The 21,504-nt window shown below is 38.5% G+C and overlaps 1 pseudogene; it reads right to left on the bottom strand.

Annotated features, from left to right (window-relative positions):
* Nucleotides 1-265: 265 nt before the first annotated feature.
* Nucleotides 266-21,417, bottom strand: LOC148867709 (auxin response factor 3-like; annotated as a pseudogene).
* Between the last annotated feature and the right edge of the window lie 87 nt (nt 21,418-21,504).

Raw genomic sequence — 21,504 nt, forward strand, 5'->3', positions numbered from 1 at the left:
GTATTTCTCTCAAACTCACTATAAACTCTTCAAAATGTATAAAACTCACCATGTGAGTGAGTTTTTATTTTTCAAAACTCCCTCGAAGCATCGTTAATATTTACTAATACAACTTGTCCACATCAACATAAATACAACTATCATTACCAAATTACCCCTGATTAGCGAATTAGAGAAAAAAAAAGATTCATTTAGGGTTTCTCTCTCTCTATCTCCAGCAGTCGTCGACTGTCAACCACGGGAACTGGCCGAGAAGCTGCCACTGTCAACCATATATCCCGGTGAAGGATTTCAGTGTTTGAAAATTCTTGACCTTGCAAGACCTTCTGGAGCCTGAAAGTCTGAAAATTCTGTTCCATTAGGAACTGGAAAATCTGGTTTGGATGAACCAGGTGCAGAAAAACTACTGCAAGCTGAAACTGGACCCAATGGTTCAATCTCCCCTGTAGAAACCCTATTATGTCGATTTGTCTCAAGATCATCATCCCACCTCACCATGCAATAGGCATTTCCATTTTGAGCCAGACCATCTAACAGGACCCATGTCATTAATTCCAGTTACCAGACCAGTGTATCTTCGCTCTACTGCATATTCAGTTTCAAACCTCATTTTGAACTTCATTCCAATAAAAAATGGTTGATTAAGGCTCTTATGAAATTTACGGAAGGGAGCTATGAACTTAGACTGGCGTGCCCATGGATTATAGTAAATGTTGAATACACTCTTTGTGGGCATTGCACTGCCCACAGCTGTGAGAGTCCCACCATTCATGATCTGGCTACAGAGAACTGGAAAAGGAATACCACCTTTCACTCGAGCAACTCTCCGCATTCTCAATCCCAATTCCCCATTGTCACCTCTGAGAAAGAGGACAGCATCCCTAGAGTCTTATTGACAAATGCACTCCATCCAGTTGTAAGCAAATGTCCCCGTGGCTGATCCCTGTAGATGTGTCTCTTTGTGGGCATAGCACTGCCCACAGCTGTGAGAGTCCCACCATTCATGATCTGGCTACAGAGAACTGGAAAAGGAATACCACCTTTCACTTGAGCAGCTCTCCGCATTCCCAATCCCAATTCCCCATTGTCACCTCTGAGAAAGAGGACAGCATCCCTAGAGTCTTATCGACAAATGCACTCCATCCAGTTGTAAGCAAATGCCCCCGTGGCTGATCCCTGTAGATGTGTCTCTTTGTGGGCATAGCACTGCCCACAGCTGTGAGAGTCCCACCATTCATGATCTGGCTACAGAGAACTGGAAAAGGAATACCACCTTTCACTTGAGCAGCTCTCCGCATTCCCAATCCCAATTCCCCATTGTCACCTCTGAGAAAGAGGACAGCATCCCTAGAGTCTTATTGACAAATGCACTCCATCCAGTTGTAAGCAAATGTCCCCGTGGCTGATCCCTGTAGATGTGTCGGAACTTCCACTCTACACCATGTAAATCTTTGGCTACAAGCTCTTGGGATGGTCTTTGTTGCTTATAATCCAAAGGGGGGAAGTAGTCTTCGGCGGTTCGTCGAGGAACGGAGAACCCTCCATGAGTGCTCGTATCAGAAGAAGTGAGGGTTTTGCAAAACATGTGAGGCGTTGTCAGCTTGGTCGAACCTTCAATTTCCTCGTCTTCACCATCAGCTTCCATATTTCTCTCAGCAGTTTATGCTCAATCTCAATTTCAGGAAGCAGGGAGACCTGTGCGTAAACTTCATCTGTGGCAACTTCCGCATGAAGCTTGACGTTGACGACGTGGTAGAATACATGAGGCGGAAGATTATAAACCGTCACCGTAAATTCCGAAATATGCTCCAAGTGCCCTTGCAGCAAGTAAACAACAACACTTCTTTTCTTCGGCAATGATATAAGCGGCCCCGCACAAGCATGCCAGAGCTCCTAACAGACACCTGCCGCCGATGACGATGAACATAATGAAGCTGACATGGAAGACGCCGACGACGAAGAAGAAAGCAACAAGATTGAAGCGGGTCTACTCTCGACCACCACCGCCAAAGCAGCATCCTCGTCGTCAGTAACGGTGTTGAGATCAATAACACCCCCATGAAACCAGAGCCCCTAGAAATCAAATGAGAGAAAGCAAAAAGCAGCGGAACAGTAGTAGTGGTGCTGGGTTGTGGGGAACGTGATGGATAAACAATGGTGTCTGCATCTACATCGCACCCAGTAAAAAGAGAGGTTTTCTGGTTTATTCTCATCTGTTTTATTCATTGAGAATTCAAATATATATGACCACCGAACAAGCTTATGGCAACTAGAACTCCTAAGTTCTTATCTGAACTATTCATGATAAGAAAAGGATAAATATATAGACAAGATAATACTGAACGGACTCCTAATCCTAACACTTGCTCAAGTTCGAGCATGTAGATTACGAATGCCTGACTTGCGGAGAAAGTACTCAAATTCTATGCGATCCAGCGTCTTTGTAAAAATATCAGCCAACTGAACAGTAGTCAACACATAAGCAGGATAAATGCAATCATTTTGAATCTCATCATGTACAAAACCGCAATCAACTTCAATATGTTTCATACGCTCATGAAACACTGGGTTTGTTGCATTATGCAAGGCTGCCTAACTATCACAATATAATCGCATTGGGTTTGAATGCGTAATTCCAAAAGCCAATAATAATCCTTTCAACCATTTTAATTCACACGTGGCCGTGGCCATAGAACGATGCTATGCTTCTGCTGAAGAATGAGTCATAGTGTATTGTTTCTTAGTTTTCTAGGAAATAGGCGATTTCCCAAGCAGAATAAATCATCCAGATAGAGAACGTCGGGACAAAAGACAACTCGTCCAGTCTGAATCACATCATGCATATAACTGTAGGTCGCAATCTGAACGCAAGAGAATTACTTAACCAGGATTTCCTTTCAAGTAGCGTACCACTCGTAATGCAGCCTCCCAATGTCTTTCTTGTGGTTGTTGCATAAATTGGGACAAAGCATGCATAGAATAAAACAACTCTAGACGAGTTGCTGAGAGATAAATAAGCCTGCCCCCCAAGCGAGATTGTGATTCTACTCCAGAGGAAAAGGAGCAGGTTTTGCACCAAGTAATCAAACTTCAGAGATAATATCTAAAGCATACTTACATTGAGACAAAAAAAAAATCCTGTTGAGTTTCGGGCAACTTCAATGCCTAGAAAATATTTCAATGGTCCCAAGTCTTTCATATGGAAGCAGTCACTCAAATATTTCTTGAAGGCTTGAATCGCCATACGGTCATTACCTGACATGATAATGTCGTCTACATACAGAGATTTTCGCAACCGACACCCCAAACCTGGTTTATGTGCGTCCATTTGATGAAACTCTCAATTTCTAGCTGCTATGACTGCAAGGAAGGTACGGACAGTAACCATTTTTGCAACTGGGACAAAAGTTTCATTATAATCAATTCCCTCACCTGCTTGTTCCCAAAAATCACGAGACGGGCTTTGTATCTTTCCGTTATCCCATTAGCGTTATACTTGATTTGATACACCCATTTGCATCCTATGGATTGTTTTCCGGATGGCAAAAGCTCCACAGTCAATGTTTGATTATTTTCAAATGTCTATATTTCTTTCTGCATTGCACTCCCTCCATTTTTCATCCTTTACGACCTTAACAAAAGAAGTAGGTTCAACTCCTGCAGTAATAGCTGCCAAAAAAACACGATGTCGACAAGAAAATTTGTTACATTTCACATAGTTATCTATGGGATAAAAACTACCTGCATAATTTGATTGGCTGAATGAGCTTGCAAAGGGACGTGGAGAGGGAGTCAAGCGCACTGTGTGGTGTGAAGCACATAATCTCTCAACCTTGTGGACTGCTGTTTCTGTCGATACCAATGCCCCAAATGAAATTCAGAGTGCTGATGTTGCTCAACATCGCCACCCCCCTGACATTAGGACTGTCTTTGCTTGCATTTTTTGTGGTGGCGTCATAAGAATGCATGGGTTCACCAGCATTTGCATTCGGGTCTACGCAGATTCCTTCTTTTATGCGGGTTCCTTCCTCTACACGGGCTCCTTCTTCAGCAAGTTCACCTCACTGGTTAGCCTCCGTCTCGCCATTTGCTAGTCCAAGTAAATAAGTGGATGGTACCAACATCTCATCTGTCCCACCTATTCCACAATTAAATTGGCCTTATGCTTTGTTCGGCTGTGCATCTTCCTTGTGTGCATACAGGAATTCATGCTCTAAAAAAGTAACATCTCTTGATGCAAAGAACATGTCAGACTCTAAATCATACAAGCTCCATCCTTTCTTTCCAAAAGGATACCAACAAAAGTGCACCGTCTACTTCAACTGACAAATTTATCCCCTCCATGTCCATGATTATGTGCATATGCTAAGCAACCAAAAATTCGCACATTATCATAAGAAGGAGGTCGCCCAAATAACATTTCATAGGGAGTCATTCCCTTCAACAGAATGGATGGTGTCCGATTGATCAAATAACATGCAATCAGGACACATTCCCCCCAAAAATCAATGGGCAAGCTGGCTTGAAAGCTTAAAGCTCGGGCAACATTGAGTATGTGGCGGTGCTTGCATTCAACCCTCCCGTTTTGTTGAGAGGTCCCGACACAAGTGGTTTGATGAATAATACTACTTTCAGCAAAACAACTAGCCAAGCATACAAACTCAGTCCCATTATCAGTACGAATCACCTTTACAGGTTTGTTAAATTGCCTTTGAACCATAGCAAAAAAATTTCAAAGAACTCGTCCCATTTCCATCTTATCAACCAGAAAATAAATCCAAATGCCTCTAGAAAAATCGTCTACTATGGTCAAGAAATAATGAGCACCACAAGAAGCTGCAACTGTGCGGTCCTGTATCACACAAAATTTATTAGTCCCTCTCGCTGCTCACCCGCTCCAATCAGCATCCTCGTAGTGCGGTCCTGTATCACACAAAATTTATTAGTGAAATGTACAATATAGTTTGATTCCTCAATCAATTGCGATACAGAAAGTAAAAATGCAATTCAAACTAGGCACATATAAAACACTAGTCAATTTCAGATGATCGTCCAATGCAACTATGCCTTCTTTCTCTGTTATTGTCGCTTTCCCGTCTGGTAGCTCGACAAAGCACAGAATGACATTCTTTATGTCTCTCATTGACTCGAGGTTTCCTGTCATGTGATGAGAGGCCCCTGTGTCTATTATCCATTATGACAATTTTTTATTACCACTTACTCGTTGACTCCCCTCTTTCTGTGTGTTCAAAAGTTTGATTAACATGTTCCACTGCTCACTACTCAGTCCATTTAACCCAGTCTTGGCTGCATCAATTGATTCTCCTTGAGACGCATTGCCTTGCGCAGAGGCTTTGGCTGTATGGGTCTTGACTTGGCCGCCATGACCTTTTCCTCCTGCCCCTACTCATTTTTCTCTATTTTTAGTCATGCCAGATATTGTGTTTGAAAGCCCACGATCGATGCCACAAGAGACAAAGAACCAATCTCAGGTTCTCCCTAAAACCTATTGCAGTACGTTGACTCGCCAGAGAAAAAAATCAGAATGTTCTGATCGAGAATGAATCCCCGAGTTCTCTATTACTCACACAAGAAGATCTGCCCAAGAGAAAGGCCGAAGGCGAAGAGCACAACTTCTGTAGAAGGAGAAGAAGATCAAAGAACTCTGCGAAAAACGTTGTGCCGAACAGAATCTGGAGCGCAAAGTTTGTCCTTTGCCGGTGACGAACAATCGTCGCTGCCGCCACTGATCTCTAGAGGTCGTGGAACGTCTTATCTCCGTTCCACCGCCAAACCCATTTCCAAGAAAACGTTTTCTTCGATGGCGCAGCTGCCGAACTCTCGTCCAAGCGTGTTGTCCTTTGCCTCCGCTTCTACAACAACGACAACCGTTGCGTGGTTTCTCTTAAAGCTAAAGCCGTTATTGTTGACGACATCAGCCGTGTCGAAGAGGATGAAGAAGAGATTGACCCCTCGCTATTCTATGAGAAGAGACGTTGAAAGTAGAAAAATGACTTCCGCAGTTGGATTGTCAATTCGTCAGCAAATTTTAGTGCGGCAGGGGGTCGGAATCAAACAAATTGCCGATTTCCTGAGAATAATTGTCCACTTGCCACGTAGACGACAACGACGACCCGAAATCACCTCAAGAACCTAGGAAGATATCACCGAAATAATCCCTGATGAAACTATCCACAAAACTCGTTTCATCAAACAGTTCCACAACAACCGGCAAAAGAGGTTCAGTACGAATCGAGTTTACCGAATGGTTTTAGCGAGAAGAAAATCGAGCATGATAGAAGTCAAGGTCGAAGACAAGGAAGAACAAGAAGCCCGCAAGCGTGCCAAACCTCTTGCTCCTATTTCGTGGCTCTGATACCATGTAAAAATAGATGTTTTCTAGTTTATTCTCATCTGTTTTATTCTTTGAGAATTCAAATATATATAACCACCGAACAAGCTTATAGAAACTAGAACTCCTAAGTTTACACGGACTCAAACATAACTTTCCTATCCTATCTGAACTATTCATGATAAGGAAAGGATAAGTATACTAACAAGATAATACTGAACGGACTCCTAATCTGAACACATCCAAACCCTGAGAGGCCACTACTTAACCTACACAATTGCTGCTTGAGAAAGGAAAGTTCTTTGACTCGGATAAGCTGCAATTATCGCTTGAGAAAGGTATTCAAAGTTCTAGGTGTAATTTTTGTTATCATTTTATCTATATATTTTATATTTTTCTATGAAGGGTAAAATGGTAATAAATTAACAATTGTTAGTCTGTTTAACGACAAGTTAGTGATATGGGGAGCTTTTAGACATTTTGAAAAGTTTTGGTGAGTTTAAGAGAAATGTTGAAAAGTCGTGGTGAGTTTTAGACAATTTCCCAAAATAATAAGATCGAAGGAAAATAATTCATAATAAAATAATTATAGTTCATTGATAACTCTGTATTTTGATACCTTAAGGGCAACATTTTTGGGGTATTTTAGGCCTTAAAATAGTCAAAATACCCCCTTTTCCCAATTAAATTCAATATTGTCACCTTTGAGGGTCTATGTGCAAATCATGTAGAAAACTAGGGAAGTTTCATGGCTGAAATGCAGTTTTGGGGAAGCCTGAATGAAGTCTAGCTGAGAGAGGGGTATTTTTGTGAAAAACTGAGCACAGGAAGGCGCCTCTTATCTGCTAAACCTAGAATGGTGCCCCTCTTACTATCACTACTGCCACTTTTGGAATCGGATCCCAATCATTTTAATTCAGTTTTAGATTTAACTTATGTTCTCTAATTTCCAGTCTAATTTTTAATTTTTGCTTTGCTTCTTTTCTGTAGATCTAGAATTTGGCCAGGTAAGACGGAAGGCCTAGTTTGAGAAGTTCAAGGGTCAAAGGAGAGACCCAGAGACTGCTATCTCTGATCGAATTACAGACTTTTTTTTATTTAATTTTATTTATTTATTTATTTATTTATTTATGTTATTTATTTATTTTTGTGCACTTTTCGCTTTTAGTAGTGTTCGAATCTTATTTTTAATGAATTTCAGTTTAATTAATTAAAGTTTTTTTATTCTACAACTTCCCTTTGTGTTCTTTTATCAAGATTAAAATTTGTTACGATTTTTCCATCGCTTCCCTATGGATACGATCTGTTCTCACCAGTTACTGTGTTTGTAATTGTTATGAGAAACAAAGAAACTTACAAATATTAAAACTGGTGTTCCAAAGTCGTTAACGACACGCTTTCGGATACACCAAGTTTTTGGCGCCGTTGCCGGGGAAGCAACAGAGAAAATTTTTTATTTGCTTTGTTTGGATATGCTTCATTATTTTTTTTTAATTTTTGTTTAATTACTTCGTCTGTAATCTCATTTTAATTTTTTGTTTCTCTTTGATTTTGTAGGACGTAATAGCAAAAGGTGGGGCACCGGAGCGTTGTCGGATTGCTGAAGAAAAAGAGCAGAGAAGAGAAACTGGATTGCGTTTCAAGTGTAGTCATCCTAATTTAGTCTTGTATTTTTTTTTTGAACTTCTTTTTTTTTTTGGTACAATAGTGATTTTTTTAATTTTTGGTTAATTTTTTTATATTGATCGGATTTATTTCATTATTTTTTTAGTATTATTTTTTTGTCATTTGGTTTTTAGATCTAGTTTTTTTCTTTATTTTAATTTCTTGAGTGAATTTCTGTTTTATTAGGTTCTTTTTTTAGTTTCTCAGATAAAAAACTAAATTCACTTTGTTTATTTTATTTTATTTTTTATTGCAGCATAATCTTCTTCTTTTTTTTCAGTTTAACCCTTAGAGTAGCAATCTTTTTGTTAGAATTTATTTTTGTAGTTGTTAATATTTTTTCTTAGCATAATTAATTCTTTTATTTTCTGTTTTCTATAATTATTTATTGATTTATTTAATTGCCCTTTAATTAGTTAATTAATTGAATAAGTAATTGTTAATAAGAAATTGTTCCAATTTTTGAATTTGAGTTTAACTTTCAAATTTTGAATTTAAAAAAAATTAATATTTTAAAATTTTTGCATTTGCATTCTAACATTTAGGGTTTGATATGCTAGAGAATGCATCATATAGGATTATTTAATTGTTGAAATTATCTTATTAGTTCTGAATGTATTAGGTTTTCTTCTTTTTTATTATATTAATTGCTTCTTTTGGTTAATTTATTTTATTATTTTATGTTAAATTGCTGAATTGCATATTAGAAATAATTGTTCATGCACTGTAATTAGTTGCATTTATTTTGTTTATTGTGTTTTTTCGTTAACCCATTTAAGGGCAATCCAACTTAAATAAGATAAGGTGGGGATTTCATCACCCTTCCTTGGCCCAAAAACCACCACCCTTCACATGCAGTCCACCCTAAACCTAAATTTAAAATTTGGATAGAAAGATCCTTTAGGGAGCCTCACATTTGGTTCAAAAGTGTGTTGACTTTTAGGGAAGCTTGTAATTACTTTCCATAACCGACGGTTAGGGGAGCCTCCCACATCCCCACCTCTTACCTGGCTAACCAAAGGGAGTTGCGTAATTCCAAGTAAACCTAGGAGGATTCACATTGGTTAAACCACTAGTTTAGGGAACCTTAGGTCACCCCGTAGGTCGTGTTTGAATTTCTTGCATTTTTGTTAAAATTTAAAAATGCAAATTTGAATTTAAGTTTTAGGAATTTAAATTTCAAAATCTAAATTTGAATTTAAATTTTAAATTTCAAAAAAAAAGAAAACAAAAAAAATCAAATTTGAGTTTAAATTGTAGAATTTAAATTTCAAAATCTAAAATTGAAATTAAAATTCAAAATTTAAATAAAAAAAAAGAAGAAAATGGGGTTTAAAACAAAATAAAATGAATTCAATGGCCGGAGTTTGTGGAATGAGAAACTACTTCCAACCTGAGCCACGGATAGATTGGAACCATGTGTCCCAACAACTAGATAAGATTAAGGGGATGGCCCAAAGACTTGATCAAGTCCTTGCATTTTGTCAACAAATTGGCCCATACACAACCTTGTCATCCTACCCAACATGTTCCATCTATGCAAGCCTGGCCCATCATGTTAGCCAGTGCCCTGCGGCGATTCCATGTCAACCATTCATTCCAGAGCAAGTACATGCAGTTAACAGATTTTTCCAACCCATTGTTAACCCATCATTTACGTCATATAACCCTGGGTGGGAAAATCAACCCAATTTCGCATATTGGACCCAAACCCAAGAACCCACCTTGCCAGATATGCACTCTCAATGGTCTGAAGCCCAGACTCATTGTGAGTACAATAATTACCCTAGGACTCAATCGGCTCAGCCATGTCAAACCTCCCCTCAACCTTATCAAACCGATTCACTCAATGATAGATTTCTACAACTCCAACAGTTGATCTTAGCTCAACAACAGTCTATCCCAAGAATAGAGAGCCAAGCAATTCAGCTCATGGAAGCTAACATGTAGTGGAAAAATGATTCAATGCTTGGTTAGCCAATTGTAGACCCCAGAAACGAATCCTTAGGTCTTCCCTAATACCAAGATCTTACAACCTCTAATGTCCCTCACTTAGAAAATGCCGAAAAATCTCAGCTCTTCAAAGGGAGGGAAAGTGTGAAGACTTGTATGAGTAAGAAAGTCCTTCTGCCTACCCAGAACAAGATTGTTGTATAATAAATGTAAATAGAAACCCCGGAGAAACCGAACTAGTCATAGCGGATGACCCAATGAAGGAAGCTAATGTTTTAACAAAGTCTCCACACCCATTATGGTCTTAGCCTATTGTTGAACCTCTCCCAGAGCTAAAGAGTGAACCACCCATGCCTTCTCTTGAATCTCCTCCACAACTAGAATTAAAACCCTTGTCGGACTCCCTTAAGTACGTGTTTCTAGGACCTGACCAAACACTATTAGTAACTATAGCAGCCGATTTAACCCCTATACAAGAAAAGAAACTGATTGATGTTTTAAAAGAGTATAGGGGTGCCATTGATTGGTCGGTGGCTGACCTAAAAGAGATTAGTCCTTTTATTTGTATGCACCATATTTATACGGAGGAGGGTGCCAAACCAAGTAGGGAAATGCAAAGGCGGTTGAACCCAAACATGAGAGAAGTGGTCAAGCAAAAAGTAGTCAAATGGTTGAATGCATGTATTATCTACCCAATTTCAAATAGCAATTGGGTAAGTCCTACACAAGTGGTGCCTAAGAAGGATGGACTCATCGTGGTCACCAGGGATCAAGGTGAAGTGATCCCCACCCAACTTACCATGGGATGGCGAGTATGCATCGACTTCAGGAAACTCAATTCCGTCGCAAAAAAAAAAAAAAAGACCACTTCCCTCTGCCCCTTATTGACTACATTCTAGAAAAACTTATAGGGCATACATATTTATGCTTCTTAGATGGGTATTCTGGGCATAACCAAGTAGTCATCTACCCTGAAGACCAAGAGAAAACTACTTTCACCTGTCCATATGGCACATTTGCTTTTCGAAGAATGCCGTTTGGATTATGTAATGCACCAGCAACCTTGTAGAGGTGTATAATGGCAATTTTCTCAGAAATGGTAGGCGACTTTCTGAAAATATTTATGGTTGATTTCTCTGTGTTCGGGGATTCCTTTGAAACTTGTCTCAAATACTTATGAAAAGTTCTTCAACGATGCATCGAGACAAACTTGGTACTTAGTTGCGAGAAGAGTCACTTTATAGTCCAACGGGTATTGTCTTAGGCCACATAGATTTCAAATGAGAGATTGAGGTAGATAAAGCAAAAGTTGACCTAATTTCTAAACTCCCACCTCCCACCTCTATCAAGCAAATCCACTCATTTCTCGGACACGCTAATTTCTATCATAGGTTCGTTAAGGACTTTTCCAAAGTCTCTAGGCCTCTGCTCAATCTTTTGGTGAAGGATGTCCCATTTAATTTCGACAAGGCTTGTCTTAAGGCTTTCGATTATCTAAAAGAGGCACTAACCAAAGCCCCAGTTCTTCAACCTCCCAACTGGTCGTTGCCCTTTGAAAAAATGTGTGATGCCTCTGACTACGCTATCGGAGCAGTTTTGGGACAAATGGTGAAAAAATGTCTTGTGGTAGTATATTATGCTAGCCACACCCTATCTAAGGCTTAGTTGAATTGCACCACTACCGAGAAAGAATTATTAGATGTAGTGTTTGCTCTATAAAAGTTTTGCCCGTACCTATAGGGCACCAAAGTGGTTATTTACTTTGATCACTCGGCCTTAAGACATTTGTTGTCTAAGAAAGAGGCCAAACCTAGGCTCATCAGATGGATCATTCTTTTGCAAGAATTTGACCTTAAGATTCGGGAGAAAAAGGGATATGAAAATGTAGTAGCTGATCATCTGTCTTGAATTCAAATTGAAAAGAGTGAGCCCGTCCACGATTGTTTCTTCCTAGATGAGCACCTCTTAGCTGTGTCTCATAATACTCCCCCATGGTACGCTCATATTGTCAATTACTTAGCAGTAGGTAAAATTCCAAAGGGGTGGTCTAAGAATGAGAATGACAAATTCTTTTCTCAACTCAAATACTACATCTGGGAAGATCCCAAGCTATTTCTTATCTGTTTGGATCAAGTGATCCGACGTTGTGTCTCCGAGTCTGAACACCAAAGCATCCTCAATTTTTTGTCACACTCTCGCTTGTGGGGGGCACTTTTCGGGAAAGAAAACTGCAGCCAAGGTTCTACAGAGTGGTTTTTACTGGCCAAGTTTATTTAAGGATGGCCATGCCTTTAGCCAAAATTTCCTAAGATGACAATCTATTGAGAATATGCCCCGTAGAGACATGATGCCACTTAACCATATTCCAGCTGTAGAAATATTTGTTGTCTGGTGTATTGATTTCATGGGACTATTTCCACCATCATCCGGTCATGAATACATCCTGGTGATCGTTGATTATGTGTTAAAATGGATTGAGGCGGTAACAACCCAGACCAAAGACCACAAAGTTGTAATGAAATTTGTTCAAAAGAACATTTTCTCTAGGTTTGGGTGTTCGCGAGCAATCATTAGTGAGGGGGGTCACACTTTATTAATGCGCAATTCTGTGCTTTGCTATGCAAATACGGAATCACCCATAAGATAGCAACCCTCTACCATCCCCAAATGAATGGTCAAGTGAAAGTATCTAATGGGGAAATTAAAAGTATTCTGCAAAAGTCCATTAGGCCCAACCGAAAAGATTGGTCCGATAGACTGGAGACGCACTTTGGGCTTACCGGACTACTTACAAAACTCTCATTGGAATGTCTCATTATAAGTTGGTTTTTGGTAAAACATGTCATCTTCCCATCGAATTAGAACATCGGGCTTATTGGGCCATCAAAAAGTTTAATCTAGATTTAGGCCAAGCTGGATCCCACCGGGCCCTACAATTAAGTGAACTAGAGGAATTGTGCAATGAGTCCTACGAAAGCTCGCACATTTATAAAGCCAAAACAAAAGCCTTCCATAATAAAAACATTTCAAGAAAAAACTTTTGAACCGAATCAAAAGGTCTGGCTTTTTAATTCTAGGTTGCGCTTATTCCCTAATAAATTAAGGTCTAGGTGGAACGGGCCGTTTATTATGGAAAAAGTGTTTTCGTATAGTGCAGTGAAAATTGTTGGTCCAAAGAATAGAAGCACATTCAAAGTCCATGGTCAAAGACTTAAACCATATGTGGAAGGATTCTCTAAGAGCGGAAAGATTGACAAGATAGGCTTAAGTAATCCAGAGAGAAGTGAGTAATGCATCTGGATGAAGACGTTAAACTTAGCATTGGTTGGGAGACAACCCAACGTAGTTTTTAGTGTTTCTACTGTTAGGATTTGAGTTTTTCTTTTTTTTTATTTGAGACCAGTTGGCAGACCTTGAACCCCTTTAGAAAACCCTCTTGATTGTTCTCTTTGGCCCAAGTCCCTTTTCAACATTTTAGTAATGCCATTATGGACAATGGCACTTAAGTTGGGGGGTGAGGAAAAAGAGAGAAAAATTGAAAAAAAAATTGAGAAGCTAAGCCTTTAAATATGTAGAATTAAAATTTCACTGAAAAAAAAATCCATTAAAAAAGATTCCCAAACAGAAAAAAGTTGAGGAAACAGATAGAAGAATATTGAATTTTGTAGAAATTGGTAATGAGTGATAGGAGTCAAAATCGGTCATATTTGAATATTGTCAAAATCGATCATATTGGTAATGAGTGATAGGCCTTCCAGCAAATTTACTTTTATTCAGTTTAATTTTTGCATTGTTTCTTTTTTACAGATCTAGAATTTGACCAGGTAAGATGGAAGGCCTAGCTCGAGAAGTTCGAGGGTTAAAGGAGAGATCTGGACACTGCTACATCCGATCGGATTACAGACTTTTTTATTTAATTTCTTTTATTTATTTATTTTTATGCACTTTTCACTTTCAACAGTGATTGAATCTTATTTTTAATGAATTCCAACTTAATTAATTAAAGTTTTGTGATTCTACAACTTCCCTTTGTGTTCTTTTATCTGGATTAAAGTTTGTAACAATTTTTCCCTTGCTTCCCTGTGGATACGACCCATTCTCACCATTTACTGTGTTTGTAATTGTTATGAAAAATGGAAAAACTTACAAATATTAAAACTGGTGTTCCGAAGTGGTTAACAATACGCTTTTGGATACTCCATTAATTAAACCACAATTGTTGTTAATAAATTGTTATTAATTTGTAATTAAATTTAAATAATTGTTATTAGTTAATAGTAAAATAAGTAAATTACTATTTATGATAAGTAATTGAATGACGAAGGAGTGGGTTCGGGGTAGAGACCATATTCCCCATCCCCAAGATCCCAACCCTAATTTTGAAACAAATCCCCGTCCCTGACCCTGACCACTGCTAGGGATAAAAGTTATCATCCATCCCTGATCCCTAACGAATACACATTTCCCGTGGGGACTTGAACATCAAATTTTTTTAATTAAAAGTATTTTTTTTGGAAAATAAAATTACTTAAAATAAAGAATAATTTAAAATATAAAAAATATCTTAAATATATTTTGATATATATAATGTAAATAATCTATACAATATATATAAAGCAAAGCAGTTCATGCCAGCTACCCTCTCCTTTCTCCAAACTTCATTCCTCCTTATCTCTCTCTCTCTCTCTCTCTCCTTTCCCCTTCCCACCACTCCCATTTTGCCAATTCAACACCATTTCTCTTTATTCCTTAATTAATTATGTAAGATTACAAAATTAGCCAATTTACTTTTAATTATGTAATTAAAGTTAATTAAATTTTTAATTAAACCTATTTTTTTTAAATTGATTCACTTAAAATAGATGAAAATTTTAAAATATAAATAATATTTTTATATATTTTGATGTATATATAATGTAAATAATATTTAATATATATAACCGATCGGGTCAAGGCAAGGCCTGGACTTCACTCTCCATCCCCATTGGGTTGGGGAGGTCGAGTACCCAACAATGGTGAAGAAAATTGCCATCCCTAAGCAATTATATTAATTAAACAATCTAACTAAATTTTATTAAGCAACCTAAAGGTTTAAAGTGTTAAAAATACAGTACATTCATTAGTGTAAATTAAGTAATTATTATGGAAACTTATAATTAACCATTTTACTTTTAATTATGTAAATAAAGCTAATTAAATTAATTTATGTTCATTATGTAAATCATTGATGTTATACAACCTAAGAATGGGGTTTTCAAGGTTTTAACTCAAGATTTTATGCAATTCAAATGGTTATTGGCAATTGAAGAGGAATATGGAATTGGAAGATTGTTCAAAATCTTCTCTAAATACTTTATCAAATTTTAGAAGGAATCATAACTAATTTCTACTCTATGTATCTCACTAATGAGATAAACTATCCTAATATGGAAATGTAATGGACGATTAATTGATTACCATTATTAAAAGGGTGGTGATATGGCATCATGAGAGATAATTGTGCTAATTAAGGTGATTAGTTACATGGAGAGAGAGAGAGAGAGAGAGGTTGAGCTAATTAAGGAAATTAGTTATCTGGGTAAAGAGAGTAAGAGACGTGAATAGTTGTAGGGGGGAGATATTATAGGTAATATATATAGTTAATTAAGAAATTGAGAGAAAGGGGGTTGAATTGACAAAATGGAAATGATGGTAAGAGAGAGAGAGTCAATGAAAATGTAAGGTGGGGGGTAATGAGGCAAGGAGAGGCATGGTGGGGTGACCTCTTACATCTGTGCCCCACAATACATCCCAACTGTATTGGGAGCATCTCCCAATGGCAAGTACAACGAGATATTTTCCGTACACGATTGGAATGTTGCTGGGGCACTTGTGGGGTGACTTCTTTGGGGCGTAGATGTAAACTCATACAATAATACTGAAAATTGGGTTGTCCACAATTACAAATATTTTCTTTTTTCTTTTTTTTTTTTTTGGGTGGTGGAGACCAGAGAGAGGGGGAATCTAAAGCGAGTTCGGATCTCCTGTTCACGTCTACGTACACAACATTGCAACAACATATGGAGAACATCTCATCCTCCTACGTAAGGGGAGATGTTTTCAATTCACGGGATAGTGTGTTGTGGGTAGACGTAGGCAAAATTCTCGTAAGCAGGAGATCCAGAGTCGTGTAAAGCTTAATTTCTAAATTTCAACCCGACCCAAATTAAACCGCAACACAATTATTGAAGTCTAAATCTCCTGCCTACACAAACTCTGCCTACAACTTTGCAGCCACAGATGAAGAACATCTCATGCTCAGAGGAGACATTATTCACAGGAATCATATGTTGTGGATAGACGTGGGCAGCCGGAGTCCAATTATTGGGCTCATATGGACGCCAAACCCAAAATATATCCATTGACTTCGTATAACTTTTAATAGTTAGTAAAAAAAAAAAAAGATCGGACGGTTACAATCATGTGATCATTAATAAAGGAAGTAGGAAACCAATCCGACAGATGATTGACGGACCTCCACGTGCACGCCTCGTATCGTTTTTTTTTTTCCTTTATTTTTACCTCATATCATTCGAATCGAATTTAGTTTGGCGGCCCACATGCGTATTTCAGTGTGACATGTTGCATTGGAAATATCTTCCGCACTTATTACGGGGAAATGTTCCTAATATACCGTCGGGATGGAGAGTGAGGTGCATGTAAGGCGCCTATCAAATTACTCCAAATCACACCGTCTTTATTGTCTATGAAAAGAGACCGGATCTGCTCCTCACATGTGGTGTCTCACACACATATCTTTCTATGCATTGGGAATGTTTTCCGTACTTATTAGTTATTATTCACGAGAGATGTTCCTAATGCACAGTGGATGTGCTTGTAAGGCATCCATTTGTGAGGAGCAGATCCAACTTCCTATGAGAATATAAAGATATTTGGCAGTTTGACTACTGGGGAGTAGGAACCAAGAGCCAATGTTGTTGAACCTATTAAGCACGACACATTGAGATCAAATCAACCCTCAACAAGATTGCCCCCCACAACGTCCCACAGCACATTCATGTCGTGTATTGGGAACATCTCTTGATGATAATGCCAGAAATGATGATGTCATCATCAGGAGATGTTCCCAATACACAATGGGGTCCGCAGGGATGTGCTATGAGATGTTGTGGGGAGCTGATTTGAACTCCGACACATTACCATATCATGGGCTAAAAGCATGGTTTTTTTAATTGTTGTTGACTCGGACAGTCAAACCGTTCAGCTCAGAAACCGTCCAAGCAATCAGTTCCATTTTATCCCAAACCTGATCATTGACTAAAAACCGTTGAATCAATCAATGATCCATTAACCCGAGTGATCGAACCATCAACCTGTTCAATGTCTTTTTGCCGTTTTTATTTTTGTTGTTAGAATGAGACATCCATTCAAACCGTTGACCCGAAAACCGGTGGCCATAATGGTCCTGTTTCCATGTCATTTTTTAAAACCATGGCTAAAAGAGTAATTGCACAATATTTTTTTGTCAAAAAAAAAAAACAAAAACAATAAGAGATTAATAGGTTAACGTGGATGTTGCCATGTTAGGTCCTTGCACCCAAAAAGTTTTCTCATCTAATACACCTATTTCTCTTTTTGGTAAATACATATTTTTGTCTTACACCACACATCTTTTTGTCCTACTTTTTGAGGCACCCATGTGAATTCAAATTTAATACATCTTTTTGTCTCTTACTATTGGGATTTCCTACCAATAAAACATATGCAGACACTCCTATAACATTATCTTACACCACACATCTCACCATGATACTGGATCAGAATAAAAGTAGGACCTACCATGTATGAGATATGCACTGGCATATCATGTGAGGAGAGTGTTAGAATGTATTTTGTTAGTAGGTGATTAGACCATGTTCTGTGTATATCTCCTCTTCAGCCCCTGAATCTCCTCTTTAACAAAAAAAAAAAAAAAAAAAAAAAACACACTTCTCAGACATGATTTCAATTTGTTGCTACTCGGATTGGCCGAGGGCAACGAGGTAAAAACGCTTATGAGCTATGAAGGCTAGTCAAAGGCTTTGAGGGGTTCAGATGAGGTGTGTTGAGGTCGAGAGCCATAGGCTGAGGTAGATCATCTCTGAGTACTGTAGAAGTCAAGGGCTGGTGGTTAAGTGGTGAAGTCCTTGGTAGTTTGAGGTCCTGCAAGACAATAGATGTCAGAGGCCCCGGGTGAGAACCCGAGGCGAAGGCTCCAATGGTCAAGTTAGTACAGGGGTTGAAGAAGAGAGGGATCTGGTGCAGACAAGGGCTCTAAAGAGGGTGCTCGTATGCACTAGGCTCCCAAGAGGAAAGGTCCTTCACCTAAGCTTTTAGTTAGAGCTGGTGTTTCAGAATCCTCTACCTAGAGGGGGTACCTTGTATTTATACTTGAATTGCTTGGAAGTTGGTGGAGATGGATGCCCCTGATAAGCTCTATATACGGGCGGTCAGCGGGAGAAGCAGGGATGCTGGGGCACTTCGCTATTGGCTCCATACGAGGGGAGTAGGATAGCCTCCGCCGTGTTGGACTAGGATCCTGGCTGGCGTCCGTGGGCTGGGCCCTCCAGCCCATGATGGGCTAGGCCAGGTTACCCTACATCACAGTAAATTCGGATTAACTAAATTATTAAACATATAAATGGTTGTAAACTAATAATAATACCTCATATCAGTGATGGAATGCATAAGACCCACAATGAGAGGTTGAATGGTTGTGAATTCCCAGTCATGTACTTTTATGACCGGAGTGAAGCTGGTTTTATAGCTTGTTAAACAACTATTGAGTTAAGTTAATCCTCTTACAATCCATTATCTCAATTCCACGGTGGGATGTATTGGGACGGTTTTGATTGGTGATGAGGAATTGGGATCTGCTCCTCACAAAACGCACTTCACACAGACTTCACAGCCCCATCCCACCATGTATTAAAAATATATAGATGAAATGAAACTATGAGGTCTCTGTTAGGTGCGCTCAGTGAGGTACAGATTTGGACTCAATGGCGAGGCTCAATAGGTTTTAAAAGAGACCGGATCTGCTCTTTACACATGGCGCTTCACACGGATGTTAGAGGCACATCCCACCATGCATTAGTAACATTTTAGTACTTGTGTTATTATTTACCGGAAATGTTCCCAATGCACCGTGGGATAATGCGAGGTTGACACCTTGCCTGCCTTTATAGCGCAATAAAATATTAGATGCTCAATGGTCTTTTTCTTACTTTCCGCTTTTGTCCCATTCTCACTCTACTTATTGACACGTGGCAAGTAAAGAAAAAATAACTTAAAGGCACTAACAGCATGGAATAATGGAATCTAGAGATGATGACGTGGTCCATGTCAAAACAGTCCCTCGCTCAGTCCTATTGTTTATTGCCGAGTCGTTTTCTTGAAAAAAACAAAGAGATAAACGGGTTAGTAGGATAAAAAAGGGGAGAATGACTGTTCAACCACATCAAAATTCTTAGCTCCATCGTATAAATGGGATGAATTTGACTGTAGATGATGTTAAATCTACGGATAAGATGCGATTTATAAGACTACTAATAGACTATGAAGATTTGTAATTTCAAAATTCTACAATGAACTGTTGTAATTTCAGAATTTTGCATTGAAGTGCGGTGTATTTATCCGAAAAAAATCAATTGTAGCTTGAAAGACAATTATGTAATGTGTGTCATGAATGATGTAATTTACATATGCTTTATCTCATGCCCACCGACTGCTACGTTTTCAGGACCGTCGTGATTCATGACAACATTACCGTGTTCAGAGTTCTCGATGGCAGAAGATCCGGACTCCATTTGACTCCGAATTTTCTGTCTACGTTTACTTACAGTTACAGTATACTATCCCGTGAATTGAAAATATCTCCCTTTACATAATATTATGTAAAGATGAGATGTTCTCCTGACTGTAATAAACGTAAAGAGAATTCCCATGGGCAGAAGATCCGAACTCGTTTATGACATCATCGTATAATACTGGTTTTGTTAGATGCAAGGATGATATCAGCAGTTCGGTGCAGCTGCAGCTGCAACTAAAGGCTTACCATGACTCAACCAAATCGTAACCATTGGTGCTGCTATTTTTTCTAATCTTAACATGTGGATCGGTGGTCAGGTGGGATCCACATGCTAGCAGATGCACATGCACAGCTACAGTGTTTTAATGTGTGATCCCATTCGCATTCGCACCCTACCATGTGATATCTGATAAGCTTATCAATATAACGTTTTCTGGGTAACTGACAGCGACTATCGACACAAAACCGCTGAACCGGCCAACCGGGCAACTTATCTTCGCCAGGTGGCGAAATCAGAAATAGGCGATTACTTCAGGCTGTAAATTTCCTCCACGAGATTCGGCATGAATTTCTGGGATTAGATGTGAACCATGCGACCATCCCAATGTAAGACTGTCTCTTCTTGCTGTTTACACGTGCAGCCACCACTGGTTAAAAATCTAGATTTTACTTCTGTTAAGGGATTCTACGACGAGGCCCTAAACTCGTTGAGATCCTCATCCGTCAATTTACCAAAATACCTTCATTTTGTTTGTTTACAATAATTAGAAAGAAGCAGGTCAATTTAGGGTTTTTCACACCTGCATAGCTCTAGCTCTAGTTTCTAATGTTGAATCGACCGTATGAGTGGATTGAAATTTACCAAAATTTATAGGTGAATTTTGATTAATTAAAATTCCTTTTATATCATAGATTTTCTTAAATTATCTATAATAATAATTACTGATATTAGCAGCTTTGTTATATTCGATCCATTTTACAATATTCTAAAAATACTCCAGTTATTTTTTACCCAAAAACCTAACTTTATGTTTGGTTTAAAGGAAAAGGTAGGGAAAGGTAGGAAAATATATATAAAGTTTGTGAAGATTTCCCTACCTTTCCCTATTTTTTCCTTTAAACCAAACGGAGCATAATTGTTTGGTGGTTTTGTCATTTTCAAACCAAACGGAGCATAAGAAAAGTATATATTACGGGAACGGGAGGTTATTGTATTTACTATAAATCAGAAGGAGGTTTAAGTCTTTTTATCCTTTATTAAATAACTATTAATTAAGGTGTGTATCTCAGGTTAATTACACAGCTGTACGCAGACTGGCAGTTGGCCCAGTTGGCCACAATTTTCATCGCAGGAAAAAGGAAAAAAACAAGGGGCCAGCCCACCTACTCTCCACCAAGAAGATTCCTTCTACGTTCCCCAAAATCAATATTAAATTGAATGAAATAATTGGAAAATCATCCCTCTTCTTCTATAAAATGCCAACTCTACCTCCTTGTAAACCTTCTTTCCTTTCGCTTCTATTCGCTCTATATCATCTTCCTTGATTTTTCTTCTTTCTTTTCTTCGCTTTCTAGGGTTTTCCGGTTTCTGCGCCATTCTGTCTCTCGCTCTGTTGGGAGATTTGATCAGCTAAGTATCTTCTCTATTTTGATCTCTGGTTTCTTTCCTATTTGGCTTCGGTTA

The sequence above is a fragment of the Nelumbo lutea genome, chromosome 3 (assembly GCF_056320005.1).
Source record: "Nelumbo lutea isolate HS-2025 chromosome 3, American lotus-T2T, whole genome shotgun sequence".
NCBI lineage: Eukaryota > Viridiplantae > Streptophyta > Magnoliopsida > Proteales > Nelumbonaceae > Nelumbo > Nelumbo lutea.